Here is a 15478-nt window from a genome sequence, read left to right as displayed (position 1 = left end):
CTGGCTGGGAGAGACATGGCCATATGTGGAGGCCAGGCTTCGTCACAGTGAGTGCATGTGTGATACTGGAGAGGATATGGGCGAACCTCAGCTTAATTCATCTCTTAATCCTCTGTCCCAGCATGCCATTGCATATGGCACAGTGTGGCTGGGTGTGACGGTGGCTCTGCAAGCGACTGCACCTTTAATCTTAACTGTCGCTTAGACAAAAAAAAAAGAAGCAACAATTGTGCGGGAGGACGTAGAATTAATCCATCTGAGCAGACAGTGAGATGGCAAGTGACAAGCATAGCCTACTTTCGAAGGCTTGCGAAACTTGACGGATAAAGGATGCGTGTCTGAATGTGTTTACGCGTGTGAGCGTGTCTATCTCCAAACAAGGAGCAGGCCTTGGGGAGACATCAGCTCTGTCTAATCTCCGACTGCGAGACATTGTCACTAACAAACACTGAATCATACAAAACATGTCACTGAGCCAGGGGTGCGGGCAGGCTCATCTGCAGTGTGTTGCACTCTCATGCTTTGATTGAGAATGAAAGTTCCCTCTTAATGTAATGGGCTCAACATTGCACTGGGAAGGATGCAATTAGGCTTCAGACGCAGCAAAGACCAAACAGCTCTGACACAAACAAAGACAACAAGTGGTCGGATGGAGAGGAAATAAAACTAGTGCCAGTTTGAATTTGTTTATGAAGATGTTTCATCAATTGATGCTGTAGTGAAAAAGCACATGTACAATACTTAATGTACAAGTGCCTTTAGGTACCATCTTTTACTACTTTCTCTTGTTTAAACACTTTAAATTGTGAATAGAGACTCAACTTGCCTGGGCTTTGACTTTTATGTCATGAGTTCAAGTAATTTTTAGTGTCTCTTGGTACTGGAACAAATGGCAAAGCATTGCATGTACTGTGGAGAGCACAGTTCTCGAACACAAGTCTTTTAGAGGTACTACCTCTCAAAGGTACAACCACTGCTTCAACACGCCTCACTCAAATGACTCAAAAGAGTTAATTCAGTCATTTGACTCAGCTGTGCGGAGCTGGAATGTAGGGAAAAAGTTGCAGGCCTGAAGGATTTGAGGACTGGGATTGGAGGGCCCCAGTCTGGAATGATCCCAGAGAAAATGGTGGCACCAAAAGTGGAGCAGCTGTGTAAAAAAGTATTTTACGCAGCTCAGAAGACGAGTCGGTACTGAGCATTGGATCTGTGAATCGTTTTGAAATCGTTTCGGAAATATAGAGTATCCAAACTTTTTGATCCAAATTTAAAGCATAGTGTTCTCAGTTGGCTTGACGTGAAGTCTTTATCAGAGTAACTCAAGAAACATTTCTTCTTCTACTTTAAAATAGGCATATCAAACACAGACACAGCACAGTGTCAGGTTTAAAACACTTACTACCTGAGCTTACAAGAATAGTTCACACTCACTTTAAATAAAACATGAAATACAGACAAAAACCGGATGGCATTTTGCAAGACAGACTTCACTTTGAAATATTGTGACATTTGCCTAGACGAGACCCCGTTATGCTCCTGTGCATTAGACAGCGTTACCAATACTGTGTGAGAATGCTGCAATCTCATGAAACTACTGGGCCTCAAGCAACCCAAAACACCCAGTCAAACTCTGTCAAGTGTTGGAGCTGGAGGAGTCAGTCTGCTTCTGAACTCACGAACTCTCTGCCTCCCAAGTTCATGAACTAAAGGGAATCCACGTTCAGATGAGAGGTTTTACCAGTCTTATCGATCTTTCTTATTTGGATTACGGGAGCAGGACTCCTGACATGGCACTTGTGAAAGAGATTTGAGAGGCTAAGTTGAACAGAGACCGCAAGGATGAGAAAAGTAACGAGAATATCTTCATCCCGGGTGAAAAGTTCAACGTGAACAGTTCAGACGTAGTATTTGACTTCTCCTAACAAGTGAAGACAAGAGCACCATTGTCTTTTATTTTAAAAGACAATGATGCTCTTCAGAAGACCCCAGCTTTAAGCTAAATCCCATCTACATCAAACCAAAGGCTGCAGTTCCACTCTGTCACAATCAGAGGTCAAACAGATGACAGATGGGGGGGAAGCAGTGCTAGAGTGGCAAACTCTCCAGTGGTTTCGCAAAAGCTATTTTTCATCTTAATGCTTTTCCAGTCCATTAATGTAGTACCCATAAAGCTAATTTAAGTGAAAATGAGAGACTGAAACAAAAAGAGAAGAAGGTGGGGAAAAGGTATCGCTATGCCTTTCCCTCCCGATGGACGATGTTTAACTCTCAGAGTTAGTCTGGAAACAACTAGGACTTCTCTACATTCCTTTAGCGCTCATGTTGAAATACCTCAGCGGATAAAACTACTTTCATCCAGCTCGAAAAGAGCCGTATGAAAATCAAAAGGGCTGTAAATGTTTTGGCATCAGGACGGCATTTAAACTTAGCATCTCAGGACAGAAAAACTTGTTAACCAATCTGAACTCTCGTACAGAAACTCCTAAATAAACGATATGCAGAGCAATGTAAATCTTTCACAGTTCAGACTCCAAGTGCGTGTGACGCAAATATCCATCAGATGACAAGATGTAAATTTAAAAACAAGTGCATCCTCACTTTTACACCACCTGTGAATAACCAAATTAAATAAACATTGGTTATCCAACTATCCAACTATTGGTTGGATAACCAATGTTTATTTTATTTGGTCCTCCAATTACACCTAGAAGCATAAAAATGCTTAAGTAATGCTGAAACTCTTCAAAATTAAACAGTAAACTTCTCAGGCTGCAAGCCAAACAGTTTTTCAGCTATAATGGATGAGGCCAGATGCAGACTGCTTCCATTAAAACTTGTCAGACACTTAATAATTCACAGAGAGCGAAAGAAAAACCAACATTTACATAAAGTAAGGACAGGCCACAGGGTGTAGTGATGTGAAATGTGTAACTTGGATAAAAGCCCAATTTCTGTTTGAATCAGGAAACACATCTTGGAGATTCATTTGTTCTGCTTCTATTCCACCGTGTTAAAATCAAAACAGCCATTCTGGAACTATCCATCCTTAAATAATACAATGATATTACACATGTGGAATATTTCGTTTAAGTCAGAAAGCATTTTTGCACGATTCTTTATACTGGACAAATTTGAGCACATAAATGGTTGCTAACTGGTGTTGACCAGGAAGGTTTTGTCCTCTCAGAGTTACTCTGTATTTATCTCCATCCATCTCCCACCTGCTTCCCTGTCCCTCCTGAAGAAAAGCATTCCCACAGCATGACACCACCACCACAATGCTACACCCAGAGGATGATGTGTTCAGGGTACGCCAAAAAAGTTTGACTTAAAAGTGCACCTTCCTACACATTACATGCCAGGATAAGGTTTACTCACGGAAAAAAAAAGCTCTGCTCTGAGCAGAGTATGACTGAAGATAGCTTCTGTTCAGATGTAATCATTTCTGATGTTTTGTCATTTTCAAGGGAACATTCTGTATCTGGCTCTAGCAGAGCTTCTCTTCTCTCTTCCATCAGTAGTTCATAAATCAGCCACGTCACCCAAAGTCAAAAAGCAAACAGCTCTCACCTTCCACATGTTCCAGCAGGCGTGCTTTTCTGTATATTTATGGCTGATAAACAACCAACAGCATGACTGGGTGACGTTGAAGCTGCACAGGTAGGATTTAATGGTAGAGGGCAGAACGCAGGGTCAGATCAGGTCGCTTGCTTTGCGCCACATAAATATTTATCAAAATGAAAAGTGACCTTGATGATTTCGCTTCAATTTGAGCAAGAGGACGGGTGTAGCTGCCGAACAGCTTGGCTGCAGTGTGGGACGGCCTCTCTTATCCACTGCCAACGGATCCGGAGGCCGGAGGGGACTTGAGACGCTTTTGGAGGACTTTTTTTTCCCCCAGCAGCAGCTTTTTTGGAAAGAGGCAGATGTAAACAATTACTGAGCAAAACAGCCATGATGGGAAAGAAAAAAAAATGGAGGGGGATTAACAGAGTTTCTTCTTCTGTGTTCCAGAACCATGGAAACATGAAATTATTGGCAATTACTTTGTTTTGTATGAGAACTTTCATCTTGACGAAAGCGATTGCTCTCACTCATTCACTGTTTCGCATGTCAACAAAACGGTGTTGCTCTTTTTGTCACAGAGTTTCAAACATAAAGGATGGAAAACAATCTGACTTTACTGAAAAATAAACAGCTCCAGCTCAAGGATGAGCTGACAACTTAAAAAATATATAATATATGTCTATAAAATCTAGACCTGGGTGAAGTTGGTCTAGATTCTTCAAATCCGACAAAATTGATGTCAAACATTTGTGCGGCAAAATCTTTTTTTGTCTGTGCTGCTGGCATTTTAAAGGCATTGAGAAATGTTTCCAGAGGTCATGCAAGGTCAACCAGTCAAGTTCTCCAGAGTCCTGCTATAGACCTCATTATTTGACTCAGGTGTGTTGAAGTACAGATACATCTAAAAGTTGCAGGAGACGGGTCTCTCGCGGCCTGGAGTTGCTCACCCCAGTCCTATGGGGATATTCTTCTTCAGCGAGGATGCTACAAACCAGTTACAATGACTGGCCTTGAAAATTGCTGCTTACAGATGCTTTATGTCTAATCTGCCAAAGCTCGAGTTATTTTATGAAGATAAAAAAAGAAAGGCCAAAAGTCATTTGGCTGTAAAGCTGGCAGAAACATAATCGAAAGATTTGCCGCTGGAATTGCAGTGAAAGTTGTTTCAGCATCTACTTTGTCTTCACTCGTTGTGCATGATTTATCGCCCACCTCACAATTACTCACTACTTCGTGTTGGATCATCATAAAAATCCAACATACACATGGAATTTTGTAGTTGTAAAGAGACAGAAGGTGAAAAAAGGCGAAGGAGTGAGAATAATTTAGCACCTCACAGGACACCTGTAGATGTGACGCCATGTTTCGGTAGTTTTTGATCTCCAAAGTCAATCCATTCTGGTTGTATAAGTTAGCATCGCAGGCCAGGACGAATATATACACACGCGCGTGGCCAACTGCTTGAAAGGTAATCAGCTCAACACTATAGCTGTTAAACTGAAGTATTTGCCTTTTCTAAGCTCTACACACATACTCAACGTTCCTTAAATAGACTGAAGTTGTAAAATCCTTAAAAAAAAAAAAAGAGATTTCTTCTTCCTTGAACAACACGCTACTAGAATAATACGACTGACGCTGCTGTCCTACTTTCCTCAGCAGCAGCAGGGTGGGAAGTTTCTGCTAAGAATACAATCTCTAGTAAACACCAACTCTTTCATATGTGCATATTTAAAGAAATGCGAATAGGGGCAGATTTATAGGGTACAAATGTTTCCTGGCATTTTGGCAGCCCCGAGTCTGGATAATGTGAAAATACGGAAACCAAGCCAAAAAGGGGTGGAGGGGCGTGGGGAGTCAAATTGCTACTGGAAATGTGCTTCTAAAGTCAAGCTTCCCAGAAGGCAATCTGCTTGACCCAACATCAACCAAAAGCAGAAAAACGCCCAGGTGAAACTTGGAGTATCAACAGAAAGAGTTGCTGTGTCACAACAGAAGATGGAGAAGACTGCAGCTTTGTTTCAGTGCCAATCTGGACGAGAGCCAAGCATGTTTCTTAAAAACCTTGTGATGATGTGACAGGAACCTCGTCTGACAAGTCTTAAGACTCCAAACAATCTAGTCTTGTAAACTAACAGCAATTTGACACTACATTCAAGGATTAAACTACTTCCTCTGAGAGTGGGCAAGCGGCCAAGTTTCAGGTTTCAAGGTTTGCACGGCGTAAGGTATGTGGTTTGGTTGGTCTAAACCAATTGTTCTGCAAGTGTGGCACTTCACCTATTTGCACTTGAAGTTTCTGTTTTTATGAAGTGTTAATGTGGTTTCTTAGTGTGATTTCCTAAGCTGCAAATCTTAAAAAGTGCAGACAAACAGTTTTTAGAGCCGATATCACTGATCTGATCTGGCAGCCGTTTGAAAACCTTCAGTTTCATCACCTGAGACTACATCATTTATCACTTCTGTTCATTCTATAATTTGACATTTGGAAATGTACAACTTTCCAGGAGGAATGACTCAATGATGATGCTATTGTGGTGTTGTTTTGAAATCTATGCGAATGTGGTGGCAGCAGGAAAACTTTATATTTACTTGATTGAGGCCAAAACTGACAAGATGGACCACCTGGAGGAAATTCTAAAGTTTATTTCAGGGAATTCACTTCAACCTGCTGACCAGATCCAACATGTTTTCGGTTGAAAGTAGCAGCTTTCAAATGATGAGAAGCAATTGGGAAAAAATGTCAACAAAGTCAAAATTCTCGTCTAAATCTTGATTAAATTACCTTTACTACATTCCTGATGTTTAGTAACAGATTATTTTTTTAGCATGTGAACTTGATGTGGATGCACAGTCACAAATGTTTTAAACATATTTCTGGTTTCCATCGTCAGAATCTCAGGTTTTTCTTGATTTTTTTTCCCTCTGTCATTGAGTTGTATCATGGAGAATGTGTCTAGTAGTAAACTGAAAATAGGTCAAACTTGGGTCCATTGGCAGGATAAACATAAAATAAACATGACAACTGTTCACAGACAGAAAATCAATCCATTTCTTTACCCCTCTCCAAAACAGTTTAAGGACAGAAGGACGTTCCAAACAGTTTTTATGGCTAACCAATGATCTCTGATCACATGTGCTGTCTTTAGTAAAATCATGTCCACTGGACTCCTACTTGCAGCGTAAATTGCTTTTTTGTTTTTTTCCAGAGGAAAACAGGCACTGATATAACTCCCTGACACAGGCTTGTGTGGTCTGAGGAGAACTGCCTTCGGTGGTTGACGAAAAGCAGAAATCCGCAAAACTGAATGGGTTTCTAAGTAGTTCAGGTAATTATGTGGGAATACAAGCGAAAGAGCTCAACCCATAACCTTAAGCCTAAGCCTGAACTTTTCAGGAAGACAGGAGACAGATGAATTTTGTTTTGCATGCGAGTCTCAAATGAATGTGCAGATTTGCATTATTTGAGTCTCTGCACAAACCAAAGACTTAATGCAGTCATTGTTCAGGAATCTACAAGCGAGGCTTTCTGCTGTTATTACACAGAACCCAGAAATATATTAGAATTTTAACCATAATTGTTTTCTTCTCTTCGCTGACATGAGAAAATCTTCTCAATTTATGTAATCGGAGCGAGCCTTCACTCGAGCGTCCGTGTTTCTGAAATGTTCAAGCAGCTCGCAGCGCCGGGCAGTTGCCAATTGGTAATGAAGAACAAAAGCAGCACATCTGCTGTGGCTTTGGTGAAGGAGCACCAAGAAATCCTCAAAGCAAACTCCGACCTTTTATAGTAGCCATAAAAAGACCGCACTCGGTGCTGGGATAAAAAACAAGACGGGGGTGGGGGGTTTGGGGAAGAGAAAAAAAGTCATAATAATAACATGGGTAAACAAAATTTGCTGGCTGTACAGAAATGCACTCAAATAAAAGTTTGTGCTCTGAAATAATAAGAGGACAGCGGAGTGGAACTAATTCACAGGAACCTCTAGCTGATTTATCAGAGACAGTATATATTATATATTATTATACGTTCTTGACAGGAGAAAAACATGGAAACGAGCAAAAAGTCTTGGCATTACAAAGCACCAAAATGTCAGCTCTGAAATGATGAGCCGGTTCTCAGAACATAGAATACATTCATGGACATGCGACTCTGTACTGCCAGGGAAGTCAAAGAGCTACGAAGAAAATAGTGATTAAATAACACAAACTCAAAAGATGAGACAAATAGACTTTGAGATGAAAAAGGATTATCTCTGTAAGTTACGCCTATGGTAGTAGAACTAAGTGGTAGAGAAAGTCTTATTTAACAAGACGGAACAACCTCTATGAAAAACTCTTGATATTTCTGATTGGATAAAGACACGTAATGGTCTTGACAGAATCTTCTGTCAAGAACAGTAATAGTAAGACAGTAGGTTCTCTGAGACGTGACAGGATCGTAAGAGTTTCTGAAGGGTTTTGAGAATCCACAACAACGGAGGTGGGTTTATCATCAACGAGGCAGATTATCTGCTGCCTGGCTGGAGTTAGCCAATTAGAAATTTAATAAAACCAGATCCACCTGAACTATTGCCAGTATTTTGTCAAACAGTGATGATTTGCCAAACATAATTAAACCACTCTGCTTTAGTGACTAGCCTAGCCAACTCACCATTGACTGCAGCACATAAAGGTAGGTGCGACCATAAATAGGTTGACCACAGCCAATGAGAGAGGTGTACCAATTAGTCTAGAGTACAATATGGGCCTAATGTGACTTTCAAGGCTGCTGAGACTTTTTTCTTCCATTGAGTGGTCATGATCTCCCATTTTGTAGATGCAACCTGGTCTGTGCTGAGGTATCTTTTATATGGACATATATGACAAGGTAGTCCTAACCCAATAAACATGTCCTTATGAGTTTTGTGTGGAACAAGGTCAGCAGGTCAAACCCTCACTCAACCCAGGAATAATTCAATTAGGCCTTCTAGAGGCCTAATTGAGAGGCCTTGATTCAGTAGAGTTGTTTTAACAGAGTAATTAGTATAATTAAAAGTAATTTCACTAATTTGGATATATATATCTATTCTGTGGCTTATCACTTGGCTTTACCCAATTCCTCAATGTAGGCCATGTGTGTGTTACATTAATTCCTTCTCTTTTTTGTTTACAATCAGAAAATGGCAGCTAACTGAAACATTGTGCTCACACCTAGACATACCCCATATATTAGGACTACCGTGGGCAACTGTCTGTTTTGTCCAAGCAACCTCTTCTTGGGTAAATGTTTGCAGGAAAAGAAGAAGAACATGCTGTCCTCATATTTAAAAATATTTCAATTTTCAATGTTCTCGTAGGTTGTGAGGGTTGTGCAGTGTTGTCTTAACACTTAAATGGAGCAATGTGATTAAGCCAGAACTGTTCAGAATCTATAGGGAAAGCAAATAACTGTGTGGTGAAGATACAAGTTAAACGCAATTGTTTAAGGCTGCTGGTTGGAACACAATTAAAGAACCGTTTGAAGGTTTGTCTGGGAAACAGATGAGTCTCTTCAATGAAAACCCAATGAAGATGTTTACAGGCAAACATGTGGTCAATCTTTACTGTCAGTAGTCATTTACTCCCACAATATGCACCAAACTCCTCCAGACGTCTGTTTTCTTCAACGTCTAAGATGAAACGTTGAAGCAGATCTGCTCTATCGATAGGGTGTCAAACATTCCTCTTCACAGAGAAAGAATAGCTTGATAAACCCAGAAAGTCAGGCTGCACTAACTATGCAACACAATGCACCGCGCGCCGTGGTTTTCCCAGCATGGAGCCGTACTGGGAAAAAGACCACCAGCTGATCAGGCCTCGTTGATGGGACAGGGCATGACTTGAAAGGCTTTTGGTTTAGCAGGGAAGCACACAAATCAATAGAGTGTCAAACATTCATCTTCATAGAAAAAGAATAATTTGATAAACCCAGAAAAAGCATTGTGTTGCGCACAATGCAAACATCACAGTAGAAATCGCATTTTACAGTATGTAAGACTTTGTTAAAACTTGCAGCCCTGTGCAACCCAAATGATTGTGTGAATGAGAAAAAAGGCACAACTAATTCATCTGCTTAGAAATTACCAGGACATTTAGAACAAATCTGTGATCAGGCCGGTTGGTTGAGAATCACTGGTGTATAAAACAAATACACTCAAGCAATTAGGGGTGACCAAAGAATTTGCTGTGTCATATAAAATTAGGCCTTAGTGACTTGCCAAACAACCATTGTTGGCAGCTGGGAGAAGCACGGAGCCGTACTGGGAAAACCACCACCAGCTAAACAGGCCTTGTTGATAGGACAGGGCATGACTTGAAAGGCTTTTGGTTTGGCAGGGAAGCACACAAAGTTGAGAGTTGGAAAGCAGAAATGAATCCCGGCACGCCGCTGCCTCCAACCTCACGCTGCATTAGGGGAACAAGGGGCCTCTAGCAGTAAATCTTATCCCGGAGCAGGCCCGTGTCTCCATTCCTCATCCCTGCTTAGTCCGTTCCCTAGCAGAACGGCGTGCCTTTGGTGTTATATGGTGTCCCTAACACGAAGTTATGCCTCTGTATGCAACGTGTGAGGTCAGCCTCTGCAGAGCAGCGGATGCAGAACGAACTGCAAAAGGTATCATTTTGTGTGTCTTTGAGCTATTCCAGCTGTCATGTCCCGGCACTTCCATTTTCTCACGCTGTCACAATTCACATCCATTCACAATTTTGTTTTCACAGCTTTGGCCCCATAATTCTTCAAAATTGCTAGTTGGATCTGTCTTTCTGCTGTCTTATGAAACTCTCTGCCAACTCTGTCACCAACGTCGAGGCTCCAGGGCCCTGTCCTAGTTTCCACCGTCATTCACAACGCTGCTTTTCCAAGATGCTTTATTGTCCCATTTGTGCACTGACAAGGAGTACTGTTTACCCTTAATTTATCTCTCCTTTTAAAATTAATGTTCACTTGTCACTAGCTTTCGCACTCCTTAAACACTTTCACCATTTGTCAGATTAAACCCTCAAACTCCGACGTGATGGACCATAGCAAAGTAGAAGTAGAAGCTAAACTTTGGTTTTTCCAAGCTTGCTTATGATCAGTCAAATTAATGGACAGCATAAACAAACAAATCTTGACACACATCTGGGCAAAGTTTAGGCCTGAAATTGGACTAGGCCATTCCAGCACGTTTATGTTTCATGTTTTCTGTTAATTCTCTGGGGTCTTCGCTGAACACCTGGATTTAGACCCAATGGGAGCTACATTTGATGACTTCTGAAAATAACTGGCAGAACTTGGTGATTGTATTTAGAAGCAGCAGAGTGGGAGGGGCTCGAAATCAATGCTTGAGTTGCACAGCCAAAGTTAACACAAAAAAAAAACTGTTCTGAATAATTTAACTAAACAACTTGTTCTTTTGAATTGTGTGAAAGGCAAAAGATTGTCATTTGGCTTGTGCGGACTCATTGCAAGCGAACACTACTAGCTTTGCTATAAATTTTAACAAGTGTGGGAATTACGTTCCAACCTGCCAACTCCACACTGGAGCAAAGCAGAGTAACTGTCCCATTTCTTGGAACATGTCACTGCATGTGTGTTGCAGTTTTCTCACACTTACGTAACAATAATCTTCTGAGGAACTATTCTGTATTTAGACTGACATGCACAAAGGAGTTCTGCCTTTTCATTAAATAAAACCGCAAATCTCTATTCAAAGGGCAGTTGAATTCAACGTTTAACAGAAAACATTTAAAACAGTGAAAAAAAAACATTTTTTAGGTTTTTGCACGAAGCAAATTCAGCCTGAATAAAAAGGAGTCAGAAGTCTTTTCATTTGGGTTTGTCTTTATCTTTATCTTTCTTCTACTTTAAAACTTCCCTGTTCACATCAAATTTAAAATATATTATAACTATAAAGTCTACCAGGATAGACGGTCTTTGTAGGGTCATGGAAACGTGCAGTGGAAGGTTATGGTCAGGGTAACGGGTTCAGTATCGCCGAGGCTTCATCAGACAATTTAAAACAAACCTAAAACCATGTTTTGTTCCTTTGTGCATAAGAATATGTACATTCTTCACCTTGATCCCACCCCACTGCAGTCCAGCCTGCCGATGCACAAGACAGAGGCACTTAGTGCCAAGCTAAGTCAAAACCAATGGCAAGTGTACAGCAAGTTGTTTTACTTGTCTATTTTCATTTTGCTGAAAAGGAAAAGATAAAACGCAGTTTCTTCAGCATTCACTCTGTAATTAACGGCGGAGGCTCAGAAACCTCTCATGTAAAAACATGAAGACAAACACACACACAAAATAAAAAAAACAGTACAGACTTGAATTTCATGATCAATTAGGCAAGAATCATTTAAAAAGGAGGTTCGTAGAGTTGCAAATATTGCAAAATGACAATTATTTACACTTTTTTCGCATCATGTTAGTTTGCAATGCAAACATGATGCAATAAAATCAGACTTGTGGGTCAAATTTTTGTCCCACCACCGTAAATAAGACGAGAAATACGATCTATACTTCTAATAATACATATCAAGAAATATTACCTGTTGAAGTGAAAGTGCTGATCAGAATAATTACTACCTAACTAACTTACCTGAGTTCTGAAAAAAATGTGTCATCTTCTTAATAACTAGATCATTTAAAAAAAATCATTTAAAATTGGGTTGAGCACTAATTAAGATTAAATTAAACATCTTTTAGCAGCCTAACACATTTCCTACTGAAATATAGTCGTTAAAATGCATGAAGCTGAAATGTTGGGAAACTGTTTCATTTAACATTCAAATTGTGTTTCGTTATTACACTAGGACTCAGCTGCCTTCAATGTAAAGGAGGTTTTCCAGATGTGCTGCCATGTTTGAAAGGTTGTGCAGATCATGGAGAATGTAGGGCGGTCCTGATCTGCTTACAGACTGTTCAACATCAGTCACACAGGGGGCTTTGATGGCCGCTACTATAAGTGATAACCTTTTATTTGAACAACGTTGCTAGCAGTCAAAGGGTTAATGTTGTAATTGCATTTTGTGGCGTTGTAAAGAAGCAGGAAGTCCCCGACTGAGGGAGAAAGAGAACTACTCAAGGAAATGAGGAAGCTTTTTGAGCAAATGGAAGAAATCAGAGAGAGGATTCTGCTGCTGGAGGATGATTGATAACAAAGAGATAAATTGAAATTGGATTCCACAACTAACACCTTTTGTTTTTGTAATATTTGTTTTTATTTATGAACTGATAAATTCCTTAAAAGAGGTCAAATTCAGAGTAAAAGGACAGTCTTCTTATCCTAGTTCCTTCTGCTAAAGATGAACTGGCCCCAGTATCTGTCACGCACACAACCCTTCCATCACCACTTACTTTCCTCACCTATAATGGCTCTGGCCTGCCAGGCAGAGCTTATTGGTCGGTGAAACGACTCCCAACTCCGCTGAGATGATTGAACTGCTCTACGGTAAGTCTGGTCCACAGCCTGTGACACTTCTGTAGCCCGGGGTTGAGCCTTTAATCCCCCCTGAAGCCACACACAGGAAAATGGTTATCAAATCTTTTCTACTGCTGCCTTTTAAATCTATCTGGATTTCACTAATTACAATTAGCCCCTCGTCTGTCGCTTCAATTAGCAGGTCTGCTTCTCAGAAAGCAGGTTGAGGCCTGCTCAAACCGAGCTCTGCGCTCCTGCAGGCAGCGTCGCATTCACAAGTCCAGAACAATTCAATAACTTTGCTCGGCGAAGAGGAACGGCGAAGTAAATTGACTTCAGGCAGAGAACGTGTCAAAACCGAATTTATGTTGCACCCCAAAGCCTAAAGGTGAGCTAAAAGAAGGAGCGAGTGTGAAGTTGGACAGGAAAAGAAAAGTCACGGCAACAGGTGGGGTTGATGTACTAGAAGTAGAGTCGAGGGTTGAGGCCAACTAGTTTCAAAAGTTAGATTTTCTGCATTCTGTTCCTGATTTTGAACATTCTTTTAATTCATTTACCAATGATTTGATTATTATATCTATAAAAGCAGAATATATTCGCTCTTGTCAAACCAAGACTGAATTATTCTACACCGATTATGTATTCGTTAAAACAATTACTGAAATGTTTATTTGTGAAATTACAAGAGTAAAAGAAAAAAAAACAGATTCTTAGTCATCTCTAAAATATTACTGAGCTTTTTTTGTTCATCTTTCTAATAAGTTCCACACGACAAAAAAATAAAAAATAAAAAATTGATAGCTTTTGGTATTCAAGCAAAATCTGCTACTGGGGATTCATTCAAACTAGTTGTACAAGAAAAAAAAATACTTTGCTTCCCCCTCAGTCATAGATAAGATTTAGTATTTCTTGTATTACAATAATAATTATATGAGCCTAGAAATGTGTTCCAGGATGGTGATAATGAGATCTTGTTTTTCTCACGGCTTACGCTGCCAAAACCAGCGAGCGTAACAAGTGTGGGCATGGAGATAATCCTGTGTTCTCCGGGGTTCCAGCGCTGCTGAGGACACGGATCGCTGCTTTATGACTGGTATGTATGAGGTGAGAGAGTTAATCTGATTGGGGATAGGGGGTTTTGACCAATACAAGCCCCTCTTCCCTAACCCGCCGAAATGCAATGTGCAAATAGTTGTAGAAGGTTTATCTTCTAGTGGCATTGTTCTAGCACACGTCCCTTAATTGACTCGCAGTTCAGAGCTCATCCAGTCCCTCTGGAGATCATCAACACTGATTCTCCAGTTTAATTTTCCAGTTATCTTTGTCTTTTGTTCTGTGCTCCCCCGTGCAATTCTCTCTCTTCTTTCTGCTTGCCAATCCAATTAGCTATCCCAAAGTTCAAGCACTGAATAGTGATAAATGGCACAAAAAACCCTCCCCAAAAAAACAACAAATGCGATTGCGATCAAACACAAACAAGCTTTTTGATGGAGCCAAGCTCATCATTTTTCACTGTGCGTTCCAAGCGGGCCAGACTGGGTTGGTGTGTGTTTGTGGTGCAGTTATTATGTTATCTCATCAGTTCAAACAGGCTGAACGCTGCTCGTTTCTCATTTCGACATGGAGCTGATAGAGATCAGCGCATTGGTGGCGTGTAGTTTCTCGCCGCTCCGACCGCACAGGCTGAACGTGCACACGAGCCACGAGCAGCCGGGGAAAAGGCAAGGCGCAAATTCACAACTTTGAGAATTCATTTTCTCATATTACCATTTCGCTAAATGTATTTTACTGGGATTTTAAGAGATTGCAACTCGCTTTCCTGAACTCTAATTCACATCAGTCAAAAAAATGTGTTGTGAAGAGGAAAAATTGCACAAAACTGTATGTTGAATTTATTTAGAAAATGTCAAACATGAGGGGGTCCTCGTCCATATTGCTGAAATTGAATCTGATAACACATGTTCACTTATCTGCTTTTCAATGAATTCACAGAAACTGTTGACACTAGCTTCTAAGACTGCTGGTATGTATTTTAATTTTTTTTTAAAGGTTTTTTGTTGACTCTAGTGGCCTTTATTTGAAAGTAGCTAGACAGGAAAGAGGAAAGAGAGAGGGGGAAGACATGCGGCAAATGTCACCTGGCCAGGAATTGAACCTGCGACCACCACAAGGATTATGGCAGACTGCTGATGGTTTCTGACACAGAAGTCAGTGCTGAGAGGGTTCATTCAAAACACCCCTGTTTATTCCACTTTAGTCAAACTTTTGTCTGTTTGCTTAGAAAATCTGGTTAGTTTAGGGAAACTCTAATGAAGACCAAAAAAAAGCAAACTCTGGTCCACCTGGTTGTGAATCAAGCCAGGTTGGATAATTCTGTAAGTTTGGGGTTGCTTCTGCCTCTGCTTTAGTCTCCAGTCTTTTTGGGCCTCAGAAGTTTATTGCTCTATCTCCCAGCCAATCAACTCCAACCATCTCCCTGTTCCTGCTGA

At 40.6% G+C, this 15478-nt stretch overlaps 1 protein-coding gene across 2 annotated transcripts in view; it reads right to left on the bottom strand.

The window, feature by feature from the left end:
• nav3 (neuron navigator 3) overlaps positions 1-15478 on the bottom strand; it is a 321262-nt gene that overhangs the window by 188676 nt on the left and 117108 nt on the right. The window lies entirely within an intron of this gene.

The sequence above is a fragment of the Poeciliopsis prolifica genome, unplaced genomic scaffold (assembly GCF_027474105.1).
Source record: "Poeciliopsis prolifica strain line A6 unplaced genomic scaffold, Auburn_PproV2 SCAFFOLD042, whole genome shotgun sequence".
NCBI classification, from domain to species: Eukaryota; Metazoa; Chordata; class Actinopteri; order Cyprinodontiformes; family Poeciliidae; genus Poeciliopsis; species Poeciliopsis prolifica.
This window is presented reverse-complemented; position numbering and strand designations above follow the sequence as displayed.